The sequence below is a fragment of the Geospiza fortis genome, unplaced genomic scaffold, assembly GCF_000277835.1.
Source record: "Geospiza fortis unplaced genomic scaffold, GeoFor_1.0 scaffold40, whole genome shotgun sequence".
In the NCBI taxonomy this organism is placed as follows: domain Eukaryota; kingdom Metazoa; phylum Chordata; class Aves; order Passeriformes; family Thraupidae; genus Geospiza; species Geospiza fortis.
This window is the reverse complement of record NW_005054297.1, coordinates 28,705,192-28,728,397: the sequence shown is the minus strand read 5'-3', so window position 1 is coordinate 28,728,397 and position 23,206 is coordinate 28,705,192.

Below are 23,206 nucleotides of genomic sequence, written 5' to 3'. Positions count from 1 at the left end.
TTTGTTTTAAGCACGTACTCTTACCTTTGGAAGTACTGGAATGTAAAAGCCGAATAGTCACAGGCTCGCCACGAGAAACTTGGGAGATGTGTGCCAGGGAGGAGGGTCCAGGATACTTCAGGATGCCCACCAAGAGAGAGGTGCAGCTGGTTATTGACAGACGACCTGGCAATCATCATCAGTGTTGCTCTGGTGTGATGTCCCTTGTATAATTTCTCCTTCTCCTTGTTCCAGCCTGCTCTAACCCTTTGTAGCCAGCACTACCCACTTAGGATCTCCATCATATGCATGTAAATGAGTGCTACATGACAAGGGATGAATTGATGGAGAAGAGCAACTACAGGAGGTATTTTTGTAATGGATGGGTTTGTATCCCTTTATTTTTTAAGGTCTATACCAGCATCCTAACAACAAGCAGCAAGCTCAGTTTCTGCGTGTAGTTTTTTTAGTACTATTCCTCTAATGCACAGATGACCATTTCATATGAAATTAAATCCTGACCATACTAAAGGCCACAAAAAAGCTTCTTCTGCATTAAATTTTATCTCAGCACCTTCTCTTTTTTATTTCAAGAAGCCCAGTACCAATGACTGAAGATTTCATATATGTGGTCTCTGTGTCTAGCATCTCCTGGCTTCTGAAACTGCAATTTCCCAGTCACATTGCCTGAATTTGCTCTCAAACTGGCCAACAACACCAAGACTAGCTTGGAACCAGCCCAGGTGCAAGGTACTGGAAGCTTCTGTGTACCCCTAGGATACAATCTGCTTAGTAGAAACACAAAGTTTGTAGTGCTGATTTTCCTCTTCTGTCTTCCATTCACCTTTGTTTCTCAGCTCTACCCTTCATCTGGAGTCCAAGGTGTCTTTACAATCAGCATGAGATGCAAGGGTTTGAAAGATAAAAGTCACAGGCTGTTCATTCCATATTTTCTGTTTGCTAACAAGAGCTGGGGGTGTTTTCCCCAGCACTACGAGAAATCCAAAACAAATACCTCATTCCAGAGAGATTTCCGCCTTGCAGCATTCTCAGGGATTTCACTTTAAACAAACAAGTTGTTCTGGTATATCTGAAGGATTTGCACAGAGCTTAAACTCCATGCACAGCTGAACAGAATGTGACTAAAAAGCAACATTCAAAACAATGTGGAAATAGATCCACCCACACTGGAAAAAAAGAGTATTACAAATCTTTGAGGACTGCTCATAAAACCACTAAACAGAAAACACACCATAAAAAACCCACAAAAAATCAGAACAACGTGGAATAATATTTGTCTTCATTACTCTTCATTGAACTATTATTTCAATGGCAGCATTGGGAGCCTCCTCCTGTCTTCCATGGCAAGGGCTTTGCATCACTTCCTGAAGACACCAACTGGGACAATAAATGGATGTGATACAAAGTGAACCACATGCCTTGAACTGAAGCTGTAAATTCCATGTTGCAGGCAAGATAACCCCTTCTGTCTCTAGGGCAAAAAAAAAATTCTCTCCCTATCTCATTCTCCATGGAAGTGGCAGGATGAAAAACAAGTGCAGAATTACCTGGATCATCCTAGAGACTACTTCAATCCTTATCAGGACCTGAGCCAGTTTAAATCTGATCCTGGCTTCAAGAAGCCACATAAAATTTTTCTATATCCTAGTTCACAGCTGCAGAGGGCTACTTCTTTAGCATTCTGCTTCAGCTGGAGCAACAAGGTTTTCACAAAGAACTGTCCATATGGCTGCAGACCCAAAAATGACTCTTTGCTACTGCCATCAAGGGTATCCCTGGTGCAGCACACCTGCCATCCCTTCTATTTAGTTGCTGCAGCCAGAACTAGCCTGCATCCAGGATTCAGCCTGGTGGCTGCCAGCTGGACCATACAGTCCTGAATCACCTACTGAGGGACACTAGACAGATACCTGATTTATAGCAACTGTACATTCCAAGAAACATCAGCTTGTTGACAGAAGGATATGTGACTCTGCAAATTACATCTGCAGCAGGATTTCTTTGTCACTAGTCTCCCACGGTATGGGTGGAGATGTCTGTACATGCTGCTACACCCATCTATACCCCGGAGAACAGAAAACAAAGGAGTTCCTAAGAAGAGGAATGGCTTTCTGTCCTTATCTGCATCAAGTTCAGATAAGAACATAGCTTCTGATTATGGCCAGGATGCAGCTAGAGAAATGAATACCCTGAGAGATGCTGCTCATGATGCAGACAATATTAAAGAGCAAACAATGAAAGTGGGATGAAAGTGGGCTGAGCATTTTTCTGAGGCAGAAGGTAAATTACAAGAGATAAAATTGGTGGCTGATGCAAAATGTTTCTGTTGCAAAATTACTCCTGTTGTTACTGCGACTAGCTTTTCAGATCTAGATTACCCAACTAAAAACAAATAAAAATTATGACAAAAAAAAAAAAAGAAAAGTAGGAGTTTAATAAAAGTCATTGTTTCAACGAACATGCAAAGCCCAGTGGCTGCAACAAAAATTCCTGTTGGTTGATGGAAAGGAACCATATGCACTAAAAGAGCAGCAAGGAGCAATAAGGACTGGACAGGGCAGCTGAGATGTCAGAGGCACTGAGAGTCAGAAAAAGAGTAGGGGAAGATAATCGGCTGTGAAGTTTGGCCAGGAGCTGTAGTAGGTGCCAGAGTGAGAGCCAGATCAGATTCAGCAGAGGGGAAGGCAGCTGGAAAGGTCAGGAGCTCTGGAGTGAGAAAACACCACAGCTAGTGAGGCAGCAAGTAGAAAAAGGTAGCAAAGGTGCTTGAAAAGAAGAGGTGGTCCAGGACTTTTTAAGAGGAGAAGCTCTGGTATGCTACATATAGAGTGATAATTGCTAAATAAAAGAAGGTGGATGGGTGCCGAAAACAACAAAATCAGTCAGGATGTAGAGTGTGTCACTAGGGATAGGAAGTGAGAGAAAGCATGTTTTTTAATCTGTGACCAAGCTGGAAGAATGAACTGAAGATGACAAAAACAGATGTCATTACTAGCTGGGCAGGGGAGGAAAATTCATTTGTCAGAAATTGTCATGGTCTTCTACTTTTTGGGTATACTTCTGAAATTATCTACGTCACTATGAAAATATATTTTAGAGTCTTATTTTATTTTATAGAGCTGTCAGTGCTATGAATAAATTGCTTCTCTCCTCAAAAATAATTTTGCTCTAAATGGGAAAGTACTTGCTCTGACAACCCTTTTCTACTCAAACACTGCATTTCATGGTTTTGTTATGACTAAGAATGTCTGAAATGAGATTTTCATATACATCCATCTGTCCAATATTTTCATTTGCAATTTTCTCCTTTTTTCCTCTGCTCTTAAAATTCTACTTGTAAATGGATCATGTGGTATTGTTAGGTGGTTCTTACCACAGTCATCTTATTTTAGTAAGTTTTTAGTACTTGTCAAGTCTTGATATGCTGGAAATAAATCATAATCATGTTCTTTGACACTTTCTGCTTAGGTTTTGACTGTGTTGAAGGTGGGGCTTTCAGTGAGACAGAAAATAATTTACAGCTCAGGGAGCCTGATTTAAAACACATATCACAACCGCTTAGCACTTGGAAAGAGTAATGTTACAAATAACTCATTAGTTGCCAATTTCTTCGTTATACTGAAAATAACCTTGGTGAATTAAAAAAGCAGAGTTCAGTGAACAGAGCAATGATCTTTGCAAGCAGTGATGACAGTCTTGCTAACGACTGTAGATTTCTCTTACTGTAGAAAAGCCATCAACCAGAAAGAGAAAAACCTAGTTATACTGAGCTCTGCTCCTTAGAGATCATTCCTCACACTCACAGAGCAGAAACCTTTCAAAGCTCCCTTCTTTTCTCCACTAAAAAGCCAAGCTGTGTAGTTATGATATACAATACCACCTGGGATGGATATCTGTTTAAATGGAATGGTCTTTTAAAGCAGGATCCCTAGAGAAAAAGCTGAAAGTACTCCAGTCTTCTAATCTTGGTGTGCTTCCTCACCTTGACTGGAGTGGACCCCATCCCATGCCTGAAGCAGAATTTCTACAAAGGCTTGTGAAAGACGTCATGAATTATACCAAATACTATTTACAATACTTGGGAGCATACCTGGCACGTATTCCATTTCTTATATATATTCTCATAGAAATGTTGTTAAAAGGGACTTCTGGCATCAAGTCATTGAGTCCAGCCTCCAATGTCAATCAGGACTAGTCCCAGTCTAGGTAAGGTCAGGTGTGGTTTCTCCTAGCATTGTCTGACAATTTCTAAGAACAGATTTTTAAAACCACATTGACAGCCTGTTCGAGTCCTGCAATGAAGGTGCTTCTAACATCCAATCTGCTCCTCTCAAATTGCACCTTATGGGCACTGTCAGTTGTTCTGGCATGTGCTCATGTTAGAATCCATTTTCAGGAGAGTTTACATCAATTTTCTTTGTTATGCTGCCCCAAGCAACTAGGGACACTACTCCACCTTCTCCACTGTCTCCAAATGAAAAGAACCCTCAAGCCTACTCTCTGGTCACTCTGCTGGGCACTCTCTAATTTCTGAATAACCTTGTTGGATCCACCACTAGATACAAACTCCAGGTGATCTCTTTACAAATTGAGGGTGCTGTAGTTCACTGTACAGTTCTGTCCTTTTTTTTTCTGGATGAAAATAAACTATACAGTTGTTTCTGGTGTGGGCATACCTCTTTTCTATTGAAAATAATTGTGAAGATCCCCAGAAGGTACAGAAACACAATGACATATCCTTATTAACTCATGCATATGAGATTACTTAGCTCAGCGATGCTCAGCATCATATCACAGCTATTAAGTAAAACACTTCTTTTTCCCCCCTTAGAGTGCAAAGACTTAGGCACTTGACAGGAGACAGAAACATTATCAAATCTGAAGTATTCTCAAATATGAGTGAGGGAGTTTCGGGGGTAGTTACCTGCATTTCTTCTCAAGGCTTTACTTGCTGTTACCTCAGCTATTACTTTGTCTATTTGGGATGTTGAAAGTCATCATTTGTGGTAAAACACTTAGGAAGTGTTTCCTTTTTTAGTTCTGGAAAAGACAATAACCCAGTTCTTGATGAGGCTAATGAAAATAGCTTTGTTGTTGTTACACAGAATTAGAGAGAACTTTCTGTGAGCTTTAATATTCCTGACAAATACATACGGCAAGGTTCATCCTCAGATCTTTGTTTGAGGAGATGTGTATGTCATTGTGTTGTGTTTTCAGGATGATAGAGTAGGGTAGGCAGGATTCCGGTCAGAAAGTAGGTTAGGTAAAAAAATTCATAAGGAAAGAAGAAAATAATAATTTCGTGTTTTCATTGAACACTGGAAAGGCGTATTTCCTTGAGAATGGGTTTGTGAAAAAAAGTAATCTAGTTTAGGGAGCATGGAACAATGTAGTGTCTCCAACAGATTTTTACAGAACCAGTAACCTTCTCTGCAGTTTAGAAAAGAAAGAGGAAAAAACTTTCCCCCTACCTTGGCTCTTGTTGCATGGTTTGCAGTAAGTAGATCAACAAAAACTTGCAAATAAGAAATCATGTTGAAATATGTTTCATGACCTAACACTGAAAGAGAAGAACATTACTGATGAAATGTTTGAACTGCATGCTGTACAGCATAAGGTGTTCCTCTCTCATACTTTACGTTATAAGAAAAGTTCTGATATTTTAATTTTTTAAAAGGTTAACAAAAATGATGAGAGCCCCTATTCCTCCCTTCTACAGCCAAGTATATTGCAGGTTCATGTTCTGTCACAAAATGTAGACAGTATGTACTTTCATATAAACACAAGAATTGAAAGATAATGATAAAAATTATAAATCTTGTAGTGGCTTGTGTGCTTGGATAACTCTCACAAATTCAGAGCTGTAGGTGGGCAGGGAAGGGAACACAGAGAAACAGGCTATGAGGTATCAGGGAGAAGAATCTCGCAGATAAATGAATTTCTGTTTGTATTAGCTCTACCTGCACAGTATACCTAACCTGTGCTACATCACCAGCATGTTGCTTTCACTCTGTGTTTAGATATACAGAAACATGCCATGTATTTTTCCAGGAAATGCAGTGACTTGCATTTCTGATTAAGTTTTCTGGAGAAGAACCTATGGAGACAGAAGCTGCATTTTTCCTAAACCATCAGAAAGATCTCAGTTTTCCAGATGTCTTCATACATAATCTATTCAGTAAATTACTCCATATTTTAAAAGTGCAGGAACAGATCTAGCCTGAGAACTGATGAATAGTGCATTACTGCTAAATACCACAGAAGAGTCTAATGTCATAATTTCTTTTAGGTCCATCCCTCAGCCCAAATTTGCATGTTCTTTCTTTTGTTCCATGAACTGAGGCATAGAGATTACAATAACTGTTTTTCTAATCTTTTCAGAAAACAGTTTTACTAGCTACAGCAGAATATATGAATATATAAAAGGAACAGAGGTTATTTAAATGTGCAACTGAACAAAGCATCCTGAAGATATTGGATATTAAAATTGAATTTGGATATTAAAAAAAATTACTTGCAGTCAAAATTTCTCAGAATGTATCACCATTCAAGATTAGAAATATCCACTCTGTTCTTTCAGAGGCAAACATGTTCAAGCATTTTGTCTTTCATTGCCAATACTTATTATTGCTATTAAGGTCCCTTGGTCAGGAGTGAGAACAAAGATCTGGTGGTGCAATTCTCTATTCCACAGGTGAAATCCTGACCCTTCTAAAAATTAAGGTAAAGGTCTGATTGTATCTGTGCTGTAGGGTGTAACCTGCCCTGAGCAAGATCCTTCACAATACTCACCCTAATGATCTAAGGATTTATGGCCCTCACTCCAGTGGAGCCCAGCTGTGTAACCTTGGCTTGGACATCTAAGGATATTCTTAAGACAGAAGGAAGCTGTGAAACTCTCTGCAGAGCCATAAGAAAAGTTACATTTCAAACAGGTAAGGTTGGTATGGAAGCTATATTAAGTGTCTCAGGACTTCAAGAGAGAAAAACAGTAGGTTGGAGAAGTATGAAATGCTGAAGGAGACAAAACAGAGGCGGTTGAAGATGGCAGCTCAGCAATGACAAGGATTTGACTCCAGAGGAAGTGGAACCTAGCCATTCTCCTGACTGGCACCTGCCTGAGCAGCAGAAACCCCCTGTAACTCCCCTTGGAGGTGGTGAACATACTAATGCTTAGCAAAGTAGCTCATGAAATCTCAGCTATCTTTTGTTCTTGTTTGGTAATAAAAAATTATCAGCATTTAAGCTGTATAGTCCTGGCAGAACCTTTTTGTTTGACCTGAAGGTGCTTGAATAAAGTGATTCAAGGAAGGAGGCACCTGAAGGGACCCTACAAGAAAGCTGGAGAGGGAGTTTTACAAGGCCATGTAGGAATAGGACAAGGGGGGATGGCTTTAAACTGAAAGAAGGTAGGTCAAGGTTAGATATTAGGAAGAAATTTTTTCCTGTGAGAGTGGTGAGACTCTGGAACAGGCTGCTTAGAGAAGTTGTGAATGCCCCATCCCTAGGAATGTTTAAAGCTGGGCTGGATGGGGCTCTGAGCAACCTGGAAGGTATCTGATCTCATAGAAGGTATTCCTGACCATTGCAGAGGGCTTGAAACCACATGATCTTTAAGGTGCATTGCAACTCAAACCATTCCAGGATTCTACAACAGGAAAACTCTCAGCATTAACTATATCTGTCTCCCTGGCTGACTTGTTTAGTCTAAAAATAGGACAGGAAGGTATGGTGGTCTTTGGGTCAATGGAGAGTTGAACCCAGAAATAGTATTCCCAATCCTTTATGTAAGATATACCCTGTGGCAAAATATAGCAGTGGCATACATCAGCAGCTTCTTCATCCTGAAATTCCTCCTACACTTGCTTCCTGGTGAAACTGTTTCACTCTGACAAATTGCAGATGACTGCTCTTCTGCTGTGATTAGAATGGGTACAGTTTCAGCATGAGTAAAGTTATGAGATACTTAACTTGGATAGCATGTTTGATAACAATATATTATTTTAATATTATAATCTATAATGATATTTTATTCTCTCAGTATTACATCTTAATAGACGAATTTCTCCTTGTGCTTTCTCTGGCATTAGCTGTGAATGAACTCTGGAAATTTTGCTCCTTTACTGCACATTAACTATGTAAAAGATAGAATTCATTGCCTCCCCTTCAAACAGCAATGAGACAAAATAACAGTTAAAAAGAACATTAAAAGCTTAAAGTTTTAAAGTTTAGGTCCTAACTAGTTTATAGAGAAGTTGGCCTTGCCCACTCATGTTCGGAGTTAAACGAAACAAAAGCAACCTGAGCTTAATCCATGCTACAGGTAAATGTTTTAGTAGAAAGAGACCTGAGCCTTAGCATGGTGTCACTGAAGGTCCCTCAAGAAAAAGGCTGATGAAAGACATGGAAACAAATTACTGGCTAGCTGGTATTAGTTCAAACATCCACAACCTCCCCCTCCCGCTCCGCTTTTATTCTCTCTTGTATCCTTGCTTGAATTTCTGCCCATAAAAGAACTGGCAACTCACATAATATTACAGGAGAAGTCAGGGTCCAGAGGAGCACTGTGGAAAACGTGCACAATGAACTCAGAGGAGCTAATCTTCAGAGACAGCAGATAATTTGTTAGCATTCTTTAGCGTTATTTTTACTCCATTTGTTCATAAAATGTTCTCTGAGGGAACATACCAGCATAGATATTTAAAATCCTTGGGAAATAAAAATGTTAAATACTGGCATGTATTGAAAACTGATGGCTATTAAACACATGTCCAAAATCAATTATATGAAAGAAGGAACTATTTTGAAAATGATTGAGTTATGTATGTGGAGACCAATATTACTCATGGCATGCCATTAATTTTTCTTATTGTGCCTAGTCTGTGTTTCATGTGACTGTCATAGAGAATGCAGTTAGTGCTTTAAATGAAGCTATTTTGAAAATTGTCTGTAGTAGCAATTTTATTATCTATAGCTCCAAGAGAGTCTCAGACTTTTTATATAAGATATGAATATCCCTAAAACTTAATTCTTCTATCACTTAGGCTGGAAGTCATCAGCTGTTTTGTAGAACACACTGTCAGGTTCTATTCTCAGTAATGGAAGACTTAGTCCATTTTGTACTTGGAAAAATTGAATTGTAACTTATGAAGCTTATAAAATTGTCCTCATCCCTGACAGAATTGAGATGGCTTTGAAGATACTGTCTCACTTTGGTAACTCACTTGTCGTGACTATCATTACCATCTAGTGGCTCTAGAGAAATCACAGAAGGTGATGACTTGTGACCTGTTTGGCTGTAGCTAATGCTATTAGTGCTGCAGATAAAATGATTCAAAGAGCTACAACCTGTTCTGCTAGCAGCTGTTTCAGTGAAAGCGACACAATAACCTCAGCATCCCTCACGCTTCATTTAAAATTGTAGCAGGAGAGTGTGAGTTTGCAAGAATAAGTGAAATTGCTATAGTGAAAGGTTTGCTCTGGCTTGGATTTTGATAAACAGCTCAGAAGAGTAATGCAATGAAGCTGGTTCTCCTTCAAAATAAAAACTTAGTAAATCTACAGATTCAGAATTTGTGTGATTGTTGTAGCAGTGTTTGAAAAAAGATTGAGAAACCTGGAAGAGGTTAAGAGTCCTAGAGAAGTTTTTCTTAGAGTCACTGTACTTCATTATTGCAGGTGTATCACAAGCAAACTGATAATACCTAGAAATTTATCTTTAAATCTTCTTAATTCAAGTGGTCTTTAAGGTTATTATGAAATGTCTTTATACCTTTGAAAAACAGTTGCTGAAGCTCATTTTATGTGGTCAGTTTTAAACTCTGATACATGATGGAGTCAGCTCATAAGTGAGAGGAAAGCAGATACATTCCTACATCATCACTGCCAAAATTCTGCCATATCCAATAGATCAGGTAATATGCGTTAGCCGTGCTAGGTGCTGAGTAAATTACAATATGTTTTACTGCCTTCTGAAGCAATGTGAGAGACTTTACTGACTTTCACAGCCTCTAGGTCAGAATCTTATTCAACAATCCAATAGTTATATAAATAATATGAGACATATTTGGTGGTTGGACCCTGTGGTTGATAAGGGATTGGCTGGATGGTCACGCTCAAAGAGTTGTGGTCAACAGCTCAATGTCCAAGTGGAGATGGGTGAGGAGTGGCATTTCTCAGAGCTTGGCACCAGGGCAGCTCAGCATCCTTGTTGGTGACATGGACAGAGGGATCAAGTGCAGCCTCAGCAAGCCTGCTGACAACACCCAGCCATGTGGCACAGCTGGCACACTGGATGAAGGGCATGCCACCCAGAGGGACCTGGACAGGCTTGAGAGGTGGCCCCATGTGAACCCTGTGAAGCTCAACAAGGCCAGGTATAAAGTCCTGTACCAGGTTCAGGGAAATTCCAAGGTGGTCAGAGAGTGAAAATAGCCCTAAGGAGTAAGAATTGGAGTGTTGGTGGAGGAGAAGCTTGACATGACCTGGCAATTTGCTCTTGCAGACCAGAAAGCCAATCATGTCCTGGGCTGAATCAGAAGAGTGAGCGGGCAGCCAAGAAAGGTGATTCTTCCTCTCTTCTCTCAGGAGACTCCACCTGGAATAGTGCATCCAGCTCTGGGGCACCCAGCATAAGAAGAACTTGGACCTGTTGGATCAAGTCCAGAGGAGGGCCACAAAGATGGCCAGAGAGCTGGAGCATCTCTTCTATGCAGACAGACTCAGAAAGCTGAGTTGTTCAGCCTGGAGAAGAGTAGGCAGCCCACAGAAATTATAGAAACCTTCCAAAACCTAAAGGGGACCTATTAGACAGTGGTAGAAGGGGCATTTTACAAGGGCACATAGTGACAGGACAGGGGGGAATGGCTTTCTACTGAAAGAGGGCAGGTTTAGGTTAGGAAATGGGAAGAAATTTCTTACTGTCAGAGTGTTGAGAACTGGAACAGGTTGTCCAGAGAAGCTGTGGATACTCCATCCCTGGGAGTGTTCCAGGCCTGGTTAGATGGGGCGTTGAGCAACCTGATGTAGTGAGGCATCCCTTCCCATGTCAGGAGGAGGCAAATCACAACCATATGACCTCTAAGGCTCCTTCCAACTCAAACCATTCTGATTCTGTGCTTGTATCATGACTAGAAAATATCAGTGAACTAAATAGATTGCAAGCTTAAATTAGTTAGAAGAGCTCTCTCCTATATTTGAACATAAACCAGTTTTTAAATTAGTGTTCTGTTCTACCAAATTGAAGTTCCTTTTAAATAGGAAATATAATAGGGGTATTGAACCAGGGGAAATTGCAGCTATTAATTTTGCATATCTGGACACCTACCTGAAAACTATTACTGTGACTTTGTACAACTGGGACAGAAGAAACCCCACAAAAAATGAAGCATAAAATTAATATCCATATAGTCAAAGGAACACTAACAAGCAAAAAGTATTAAACAGATGGATATTATTTTCTAATGAATAGCTGCTAAAGAACAGAAGTCCAAAGAAAATAAAACCAAAGAATCAACCCCTCAAGCATGTTGTTCTATACTCCTCCTTTGTTTACTTTGCAAACACTATTAACTGTGAGTTACCCCAACTACACTTTACTTGGCTAAATACCATTTATATAACTTTTACATCAAGTTCATTTGAGCAGTTTTGTTGGTACAGCCTAACCTCTCGGTCTTCTTGGCAAAATCCCCTGTGGCAAATCAGCCTTGAGATCTAGCCCACAAACAGTCCAGTCCAGTGAGAAATTGAATTTATTTGCCCTCTCTCCTCAAAAAGCTGTAGGTCATCCTATGTGTAATATGCACACCCAGTGCATACACCCAAGTAACAAGATTTCACAGCTTTAGCATAGCCAGCTATGTAACATTTCATCTTTGTTGATAACATTTGGTGTCACTTTTCAAAGGCTGAATTAAATTAGGTGTCTGTCAGACTTCCACAGACAATGAACCTGAGCTTGAGCTATCTCCTACTTCTGAAGGACAAACAATAACTCTCAGCTAATTACTCTCCCTTCTAACACCTCTGATTCACAGCTAATGGGAAATGAATTGATGGAAAAATGCAGGATTTAAAGAAAAGGACAGAACTTCCCAAGCAGGCATCCAATGCCACTTTAAATTCCTAGGGTATCCTACCTGCTATACAGCTGCCACTGTAGGAGGGCACAGGTCTCCCATATGTTTGTGTCATACCTGCCAGCTCCTTGCAGATGTCTTAGGAACTCAAGGGAATCTCAAATATCTCTGGGTACTTCAGCTTAGCCACTCATTTAACTTTGATATCAGAAAAATCCCGCAGAAGTGGAAAAAGTACCTTTCTAACTTAATATTTACAAGTATTACACTTTCTGGCCATCAACTAGATTTTGATGCTGAACTCCTCAGAATTTCTTACTTATTTTCCTAGTATTGTGTTAGTTTTGAAATCTATCTGAATTCATGTTATTGTTTTTAATCCTTCATATAGTGTTTTGAAACTCTACAGATTGACATTTCACTGTATAATAACTCCAAAACCTGAACATGTTTATGGTTTAGGTGCCATTTTTCTGGCAAAACAAAGATTTGAAAATAAAAGAAAAAAGGATTTTAAGGATGCAAAGCTGGTTTCTAGGAAGATGCACACAAAAACCCAGAACAAGGCTCTGTTCCTTGTGTGTTCTGGGTGCTACTGAGTGCCCCCAACCACCTGTGAGGCGACACTTAGTCTGTCCAAAAAGAAAGCTTACAGAATCATGAACAGAATATATTCCTTCTATACTCCTGGAATGGGCTTCAGAGAGGAGAATGAGAGTTCTCTCTTTTTTTCACTCAAAAATGAAAGCTCATTTTTTGCTGGAGACAGAAGAGTTGTTGCTTTGACTCCGGTGTCAATCAAGAGAGAAGGGGCACTGCACAGCTCTGATTAAGCCTCGAGTTCTTTACAGGCTCTGAATAAATTACAGGGAAAACCACGATGCTGTAAGATTGCTGAGAAAGTTTAATCATGAGCTATTCACAGTGGATTCAGGAGCACACCACTCCCAGATATCTGTCTTTTGATATACCTCTTACAACTAAAAGGACATCCAGACCTACTGCATCTGCCTTCTTCTCCATCTGCGTCCCAGCAGGCTCTGTTCAACCCCTGTGCCCCAGCACCCTGGCAGCCCAGTCTGCTGGGAATTGTCTGCTGTGGGTGTCTTGGCAAGCCAAGAGGACTTGGACATCATCCACCAAGACAGGATGTTCTGTCGTCCTCAAGAACGAGAAGAGGCAACAGGCATTCCCCTCACAACATCAGAAAGCCAGCATTAAGACCAGCATTGTTGCTTGGTCTGTCTCATAGTTTTTTTAAAATAATCTCTTGATCAAAGTCAATGAAGTAACTGGTCCAGTCTCACACAGGATTGGAAATTCCTTGAGAATGGGAGTTTTGGTTAAAGCAGGAGCCCTCCCTCCTGCCCCCATAAACACCTGCAGTGATTAACGCAGCTGTGGCTCCTTGCCTGCACGCCAGGCCAACACAGTTGCCACATGTACCTACTGCTTTCTGAAAGCTGCCCCACTGTCCCAGTCAGGTCAGTGCATTAAATCAGCTTCATCCTCCAATTGTTTGGTTGGTTTGTTTTTTTTTTTTTTTTTTTTTTTTTTTTTTTTCTTTTCAAAAGCAAGGGGCAGCAGGATGCACAGCTTTCTGCCCTGGAAAAAAAAAGCAAGGCAAAATTTGTCTGCTGTTCCCTTATCATACATCAGGGTAAAACTAATTAGGTTGCTGAACTGATGCTTTCCAGAGCAGCTGCAAGTGACACTGCAGCCCTAGAGATACAGCTAGCCACGAGAGTCTTCTTCCACATGGACCTAAAATCTCTAGTACATTTGCATATTTCCCTTCATCACATCCACGTCTCCAGCTGACATCCTCTCCCTCTGAGACTGGCAATGTTCTCTGTGCCTCATACTACAGATACCCCTTGTTCAGTCACTGTTTGATGTTGTTTGCATAGAAGAAGGTGTTTGGAACTGAATTTCTGGAGGTCTCAAGCTGTGAGTATGCTTGACTCATGTGTCCCCAGAACTGGCTATCTGTAAACTAAACTTAAAACTCAGCTTGAGGGCAGAGACAGTGGGGTTGCAGCTACAGAAATTTGGACCTAATATTAAACTACTCCTGGATTTCAGTGGATTTCAGCAGATAAACACAAGCACTGAAATGAATCATGCTGGCTTGAGGTTTGAGGTGACTGACTCAGATGTTTCACTGAATTTCACTGCAAAGAAAGTTATGCTCTTTTACTCTGAGTTGTGTGTGATGGGAAATAATTTTATTGTGCTACAAAACTGGTACCCAGTAGTCCTATCAAACCCCTGAAGAATCAGCTATGAAAGACTCCATGCTTGGCAGACAACTGAGGATGTAATAACTTGCATCCAGAACCCAGGGCTACACAAGGGAGCTGAAGAAGTGGTTCTGGACATCTGTTGGAGCAGGCCTGGGAGAAAATCCCAAGCCCATATGCAGATACTGCCGGGATCCCTTCTTCATTTAGAGGAGCCAACAAAACATCAGAACTTCTCTTGCATTTAAATGCCCTGTAGTGTTCGACTGACCTGCTGCCTACAGTAGGTAATAAAATGCATAGAGTAATATTTCATTCAGAGCTCCCAACTATTTTATTATTCACAAGACAGCTGAAAAAATCCATACAGAGGAAGATAAGGTTACTCTGCCCATGATCACCTAGCAAATCAATGACCATGCCAGAGACCATAAACGTGTGTGCTTATTTACATGCATTATCTTCTGTCAGTGGCTGTGATGCCTTTCAACCTAGCTGGGGTTATTAAAATTAGATGTGGGTAACAAAAGCAAATGATAGCTTATCTACATAATAGACCTGGAAAACAGTGTGTTTCACAGCCTTTATTCTCTGGTGAGGACCATTAGTGAAGTCTTACTTACTGCAGGGAGAGAATATTGAAAAAAAATCACCTGAGGGTCCAGTCCCCACTCATTAATTTTAGCTTTTAATTTTATCTGTAGACAGCTTTAATTTTTAATTGCTAACATAATTTCCTTGATTGTTTTTGAGGTGATGAATTAGATGTGACCAATCCTTACTTTTTGCAACGGCTAATGTTCCTGACACTTAATAAAATTATTCAATAATAATGTAACTGCTCATGGAGCCACCATCAACTATGTATTTCCTGTTTCTAAAAAGATCTTCTTTGATGTAGTATACAGGAAAGAGCCAAGTTACAAGTTATGTGAGGCATCTTTCAAATTAAAATTACATTTACCTCCTAAAGCTAACACAGGTACATCTGAATAAATTTAAATATAGCCTATGTATTGAGCCAAGCCTGCCCCTCACCACCAGCTGCTTATGAGTGCATGAACAAGATTCTTGCACCTTTCAGTCACCATGCACTCAAACTCTGGCATTAGGGCTAGAGTTTGGTGGCTTTCCTCTTGCTCTGTAAGTTGCTGGAGGCCATTTTCATCGTTAGCCTCATTCAACATCAGCAGACACACTTATATTCCTTCTTTGGTGATGTAAATCCCAGAGTTACAAAAACATTTTTCCATCACTGAGACTTTTGGGATATTGATCTTTACCTCATCTTACTTTATACACTCTGAAGGAGGGAAAGGTTTAAACTGAATGTATTTTAATTGTAGAGGAAAAGGAAAAGTTAGGTGATTGATGACAATTTGTGTGACTTTTCTTGCATAGCCTTCAATAGATAACTTCTGTCATGAGTTTCAGTATTTTGATTATTTTTCACCCATGACTGTAAATTGTTTTTAAAATGTCTTATTTTCACTGACCTATTTTAATAGAATTTTCTATTCAAATGAACCTAAGAGATGTTTCTGATTGACAGAAAAACAATACATCTTGCAAGTAATGACAGCAGTTCCATCAGTCTAATTTGGATGTGAAAGACAAGACATGCCCTTAAGAGCCACTGTAGCTCCTATTTGATATTTGAACCAGTCATAGATTGAGAAAACCATAGATATTTGCACAATAATAAGGAAAAAAGCAGATTTTATGCAAACCCAGGAAAACATGATCCTCTCCACTGCACAGGACTAGCTGTTTATTTGGAATGCATGTATTTCCTTGCAGGAGTGTTTTATACCATCAGATATAATATAATTCTTCCTTGAGTAGATTGGACTGATACCCCAGAAGGTTGTGTTGCAGGGATTGTGCAACAAATGCTTTACCAAGGAAGAAAAAGCTTAGGAACAAAATAGGCAATTGTTCTCTCTCATTTTCCCGCTTTAGGTTACTAATTTTTGCTATGTACACTTTTTATTACTCATTTAGAAAGAGTAGAATGAGAAAAAAATATCTCATATTTTGTGTCTTTTTCAATCACATTCCTGTTTAGTCTCCATTTCCCTGACTAGCAATCCCACTTTATGCACTGAAAGGTGTTCAGCTGCTGACAGGAATCAGCCATGTGCTGTGTTGCCAGGGCAGCTCTGTGCAGCACCACCTTGCTCTCTATTTCTAAAGATAGCCCTGTAATGATATCAAAATCCAAAAGCCTGTTATTTAAAATGTCATTTAAAATATCTATGTTATGAATATTTATATTCTGAATATTTTCTCCTGTTAATTTAATTGCAAAAAAAAATTTGCCCTTTGTTTCTGTCATACTGAATTAATTAAATTTCTGTTAAAAGATGCATCTGGATTTGTGCAGAAAATCAGCCCATAAACTGTAAAAAGCAACTCAGCAGAGTTCCACTTTGTGACAGCAAAACCCAGACTTTACCAAAAGAAATAGTTTATGTACATTTAATCTCTAACTTGGCATACACTGAAATGCCAGTCAAGAAACTAGGTTTTTATGTTCTATTACAACTGCACTACATTTCTGTGTATAACTGGATTCATGCTGCCGAGTTGTTACTCTTTGAGGCTCTTGTGGAAGATAAAACCTTATCCAGCGTTGATCTGTAGCACCAAAGCAGTCACAGTGTTGACAGAGGAAATTATATTTCACAGAGGCAGAGGTGAAGTGAGTTCCTTCAATCTAAGTAAATTCGTGTGATGCTGGGAAGGTGTCCTCCTTTCCTGTTCCTAAACATGAATAAACATTCCTTTTTGGGATGACTTTATCCATGATAGTACTTTAAAATGAACCACTTCTGTACCCCAAATCACTCAGTATATAAGCCTAGAGTGGCAGGTTTCACATAAGGCATGGATTTAGTTTGTTGGAAGGATAAATAATCATAATAATAAATTGCACTGACCTCTCAACTAAAGAGGGAACAAGAACACACAGAGTTAATTAAAATAGGAACAGCAGAAAGTAAACACTGAAAATGCTTGAGAATGTTGAAAAACAATAACTCAATTATGCTAAAATCATTCAAACTGAGATTTTTTCCATGCCTCGGCCTAAAAGATTAGTTTTCATTTAATAACAAGTATGAGATGTAAAAAATCCAAGTTGTGTGTTTATGATGGTTCACATCTGTTTCTGCTGTATTATCCACAAATACTAAATTCCTTTCCCATGGACTTTAAACAAACATTTTCATCATTATCCTTTATTCCAACTTGTCCCTGAAGATGACATTTATTGGGTGATGAGGGCTGGGGAGATCATTCCATACTAACTTTCTTCAAGAGCAGACAGTTTCCCTTCAGCAGCAGTTACTGGATGTATGCTTTGAAAAGGAGACAGATCAAAACTGTATATTTGAGTTACTTAGTTCAAGCACCTTAGATCTATCTCACTTCCAGTGGTCAGGTTAGAGAGATGTTCTCAGGCTATGCTGAGATTCACGCAAAAGGTATCAGAGGCCAGGCCTTCATGCAGGTATTGTGCTTTTTACTATGACTCAGAGGTTATATGACTCAGGAGGTGAAAAATCTTGGCTTATAGCTCCATTTTGTTTTATATAAAATAAGGAGCTGGATGCAATTTTCTTAGAAATGAGCAAAATTCTGTAATCACCAGGAACTGTTGTACTAAGAGGAGATAATGACAATCTTTTCTGCTGGAGATGGTTAACTTTCTGCTACTGACTGGATATGCACTGAGTCAGATTTGAAATGCGCAAGGAAAATGTTAGAGAGTTATGTCCAAGCCTCTGACTGAATGAATCTCCAATTATTTGCTCAAAGTAAACAAGCACAATGAAAATAACAGGAAAAGCATTTACTCTTAGCTGCCCCAAAAGCATAAGGCATAAAGATGTTATCTTGGCACTTGAGGGGCCAATGGCTAGTCCTGAGGTGAATTTAAGCAAAGTGTGGCCTTCTATCTCTGAAAAATGTATTAATTAGTGTCTCAAATTTTCTTAATCATGTGTTTTTGTGCCTCTATGACAAGATGGCCAAGAATCCTCACAAGATGCTTATCTCTCCTTATGTTCCTAAAGCCCAACTGAACTTCCATGGCTTCCATGTCTCCAAGTCTAATGAGCCCAAGGAGTTCAAGTTATGAACTTTCTACTCTTATCCTTTCTTTCTCTTTATTTCCATTCCTTATACATTTTCTCAAGTGTTATTTTTATGCTTTTATTTTGCTGTATTACTACAGGTAATAATAATCAAAGTGGCTACATACCTGCTTTCCATTGCAACCAAACTGTTCTAAAGAAAGTCGATATATAGATATATAGATATATAGATATATAGATATATAGATATATCGATATAGATATAGATATACACACACATATGTGTTTATAAACACTGATCATTCAGTGTCATTTCACTCTAATCCACCCCAAGGGATCTATTAACAAGAACTTGCATTCCTCTTGCCTTCTGGGGGGGTTTGGAACATCAACACTCACTGTTATTTACAACCTAGAACTGGAAGCTGAGAAGTGAGTTATACAAAGGAGGAGTTTTACCATCTCATGTGTAAGAAATTACTAGTTTTTTTTAAGAATAATCCTTATCTAGTCTTTGCTTTCTTTATGAAGCTTATCTTTTAATGCAGTTGAAACACAGATGCTGCCTGAAAGACTGCATCTATGGACATATGGTTGAAGAAAGATGACTTTCCAAAAAGTTGTTGTAAGAAGAAATTCTCAGTTGTCACCATAATAGAAATGCCTTCGTTTATACAGAAGCAGTTGACAGCAAATCTTTAGCATTGCTTTGCACTACATTTATACTTCTGTATTTGACAGATAAATGTAAAAAAAAATGTTTTATACATAAAATAAGCCCAAGCATGGTCAAACTTAATTATGAAATAATTTAGATGGGAATTTGGAAGAAGGATGTAAACTTGAAGAATATCTTTCCCATAAAAACATCATATTTACAGTCTGACTCTGAAGAAAGAAACAGATCCTTTGACCAAACCCATGGCCAATATATCCCCAGGAGCAAAAGTGTAAAGCAGTGTAAACACAGTAGCAAAATGTAAACCTTGGGGCAAGTATTTTGCTATTGCTCATTATCTGACTCACCTAGAAATAGTTTGGTACAAAAGCAATTATGATGTAAAACATATGTTTATAGGCAGCTTTGTGTCTAAGTTATTAGGCACCACTGGTAGTGATTCAGAAGAAAGTTCCTTTGGTGTGTATTTGTGGTCTCATTTGCAAACAGCATGACTCATGAATAAGTCATGAAGCTGTATTGGAAAGCTGCTTTGAGCATTTATTTGCTGAGATTACTTCAACAGCGGCACATGCATATGCCACTGCAGGAACACTAATACAACATTATGATTTATTAAAGCTATGAGATAAAAAGCATGTGCTAAATAAATATAAAATTTTAAGAGTAACTAATGGAATGACAGTTCATATTTGAATAAAGATTTTTGACCTTTCATTTTTCTGAGCCATTAGTATTCTTTCCATCTGAATATACTGAGTGCTCTGTGACTCTTCCTCACGCCATATCATAATTTACTGTCAGAAGGCCTTTTTTTATTGTGGGAGAAATCTGTAGAATTGTAGGTGAAATCATGGCAGGTGAAATCCCTGCCATGCTGTATGATCCTGTGACTTCATCATGTATGATGATGAGTCTCATGAAGTCAAGGGAGGAATTCAGGTTGACTTCAGGGGGATCCAAACAGCAAATTACTTCAGTGTTCAGTCTAGCAAAGCACAACTGGCAGAACTGGAGTGGGGATGGTTGGCATATGCTGAGTTGAACTTATAGTGAGGAACCTGTTCTGTCTTCACATACATTTCAGTGCCTCTTCTGAAATATATGTGAAGTGCAAACGGTTCAAACAAGTGCCTCCCTTGTTTGAACTGTCCACTTTGAGGATGCATCTGCAAATATATTTCTACTTTCTCGTGTTACAAGGGGTTGGAACATGGCAGGAAAGAAATTGCTGCGTAACCTTATGCATTATAAAGGATATTGAGCAAATTGTTTCACTTGTCAGAGTGCATGTTTTAAATAAAAAAATAAATCCACTAAAATTAAAGATGTGGATGATCTCATGTTGTAGACAGTGGTTTAACATTAATTACTTGCTTTCTACTCCACCTTAGAATGCTGTAACTTGGTTATTGGGTAGGTTTGATTGCACCAAGAGATGATGGAGAGTAGACATGGAAAAATCACAGCAAGCAATTTCATGCCATCTTGAAAACATAAAAGATAAGGATTGTGTGCACTGGCACAGGCAGGCATCTGGGACAGCACAAGCTCATGGATAGAACACAAAGAGTAAATTTATTTCAATTACCTTGCTAAGCAGGGAATTCCTGATGTAACACCGAGGCAGAAGTACAAAAGCAGAGACACAGGCACTGTTAAACTTGGTCTGTGCTGGAGAATCACTGGGCTGCTGTCCACACAGGCTTATCAAGAGTTATTCCCAGCTTCAAGGCCACTGGAGTGACTTATAAACTTTGTTTTCTCTCTTCTATATTTAACCCATTTCTCCCAACATTCCATGCCTCACTCAAGGACCATTTAATGAAGCATGTGGAAAAAAAGAATAAACATCCAAACAATGGTCTGAGTTGTGTCCCACCCTTCTTACCAGTGAACTAAACTTTTGAATTAACCACGCACTACTGTTAGGTTGTTATTCCATGTGTTCAGTCCTGGGGATGTTGGTTACCATCCTCCATGCCAGCTGATCCAGCAGCCAGACTGATGGAGTCAGGCTGAAGCTCTGCATGCCTTCCAATTCAGGAAAGGGTTTATGATGCTGAAGACAGAGGTGTTTCTTCAGTAATCGACGCTGTAACTTTCCTTGGCACGCAGCTGTTGCAGTCCCACCACAAAATCAATGCAAACCATTCCATTTTCCCTGGGGCTATTATTTTGGAAGAAGGGCCATATGGAAGAATTTCAGTCCTCACTCTATTTTGTACTGGGGATGTACAGTCACATTATTTTGGCCTCTGGTTCTTTCAGTTTCTTGCAGCACCCAAGCTTTTAATTTGTTTATCCATCAGAATATAATGTATAATGAAGCATTGTAATGCCTTGGACTAAAATTCTACAGATTTTTTTAAACCTTTTCAGTTGTTTGCCATGATCCCCACAAGACTATATCATCTAGAATTGTTACTTCTAATTCAAAAGGATTTCCCTGTCTAGGAGTGTATAATTAGACACAGCCAATCAAAGCATTTTTTGCAGATGTCAGAGGTTTCCTTTTATTTCTTGATCCATTGCCAAACAAAATTCTTCCTGGTCCATTTCTCCCATCTTGGCATTTTCCAGGTAGACCCTCACTGTGGGGTGGCACACGGCATAGAGTGGGAAGAATTTTTATTTGCAGGCACTAGCTTTTGCCAATGACAGAACATTTCTGATGTGATCCCATTCATTTCTTGTTGTGGGACACCATCTTGCATAGGATCCTTCCACACTTGTTTGTTTGTCACCTGTGAGGCAGCTTTAGTTTTGCCAGCTAATTTTCATTCACCACCTACACATGTGGTTCTGAAATTATTCTGTGTTTTCTAGGGCTCCTACCAGTAGCACTAAGACCCGTAGCTAATAGCTACCCCAGTCTCCCTGCCAACTCACAAGAAGACTTTGATGTCACTTTCCATGGCATTCTGCACACAGCTACCAGAACCATCTGAGGGATAACCACCATCCCATCCCACCATCCCATGTCAGGCCGTGCTTTGGGTGGAGCCATTGAAGCTGGGAAGGCAGCCAGAGAGGTCCAGTGCTCAGCTCACCCCAGAATTCAGGGCATGACCATCACACTGACACCAGTCTCCAACTATTCTGTTAGCTGTAGGAAGGCAATACTGCTAGGAAATCTGAGAATAAACACCAGTAAATAAGAAACAGCCCTTGCTGCTCTCCATAAACATGAATTCCTGCAGCTCTGTGCATTGATCTGTGAATGGACTCGTTTAGGTTTCTCTCTTGTTGTCATCATCAGTAACACATTTTAAAAGAAATTGTAGTTGTGCTGATCTCCCTTAAGCAGTTTGAAATTGCTATCATTTTTTCCTCCTTATATTTGAAGCTGAGATAGTTCTCAGTATAGTTGTTATTATATTTACTTCCATTGTTAGCATTCTTTGGTTTTTAGTCGGTAAGGTAAACAAACAGTATAGGCACAGCCATCAGTATTTTATTTTTCTGCTTAATTATATTCAGTAATGTTTCCCTCTCCTGACTTTCCTTCACTCCTAAATCTTTTCCTTCCAAGCCAGAAGTACATTTAATTTAATAGCTTTCATTACTTGAATTTCTCTAGTAGTCACCCTGTCCAATAAGGCTGTGCTCTTCTTTCTCCAGAGTGTTGCATGAAGATCATATGTTAGGCTTTACTGCTTTGGCATCAGTTTAATGAACTTGTCAGAGAAATTGGCTAAATGGGAGAGGTCAGTTTTCAACAACACCATTACAGAGAACTTCAAACTTTTCAAGACAGAATTAATAAAGAATAATTCACTGGAGGCTATATGCAAACAGTCTGAGTTTCTGCCCTCAAAGGAAAATCAATTTAATTTCTATACTAGATGGATCTGGGGGGCTCTTGAGCCTAGTCTTGTCCTGTGCTGTTGGGAAACCTGGAGGAGAGTTGCAGATGGACAGAAATGGGGTGCTGCCCTTCTGTCACATACCAGGGGAACATCTTTCTGTTCATTGGTCGTCCTGACGTAGAAAGGGAAACATTGCCCACTGTGAGCAGGAGTGAGAGTGTCTTATTGGGGCTATGCACTCTCCCATGCCCTTCTCCTCAAACAACAGTACTTGAAATTCCTCCCCTGCACT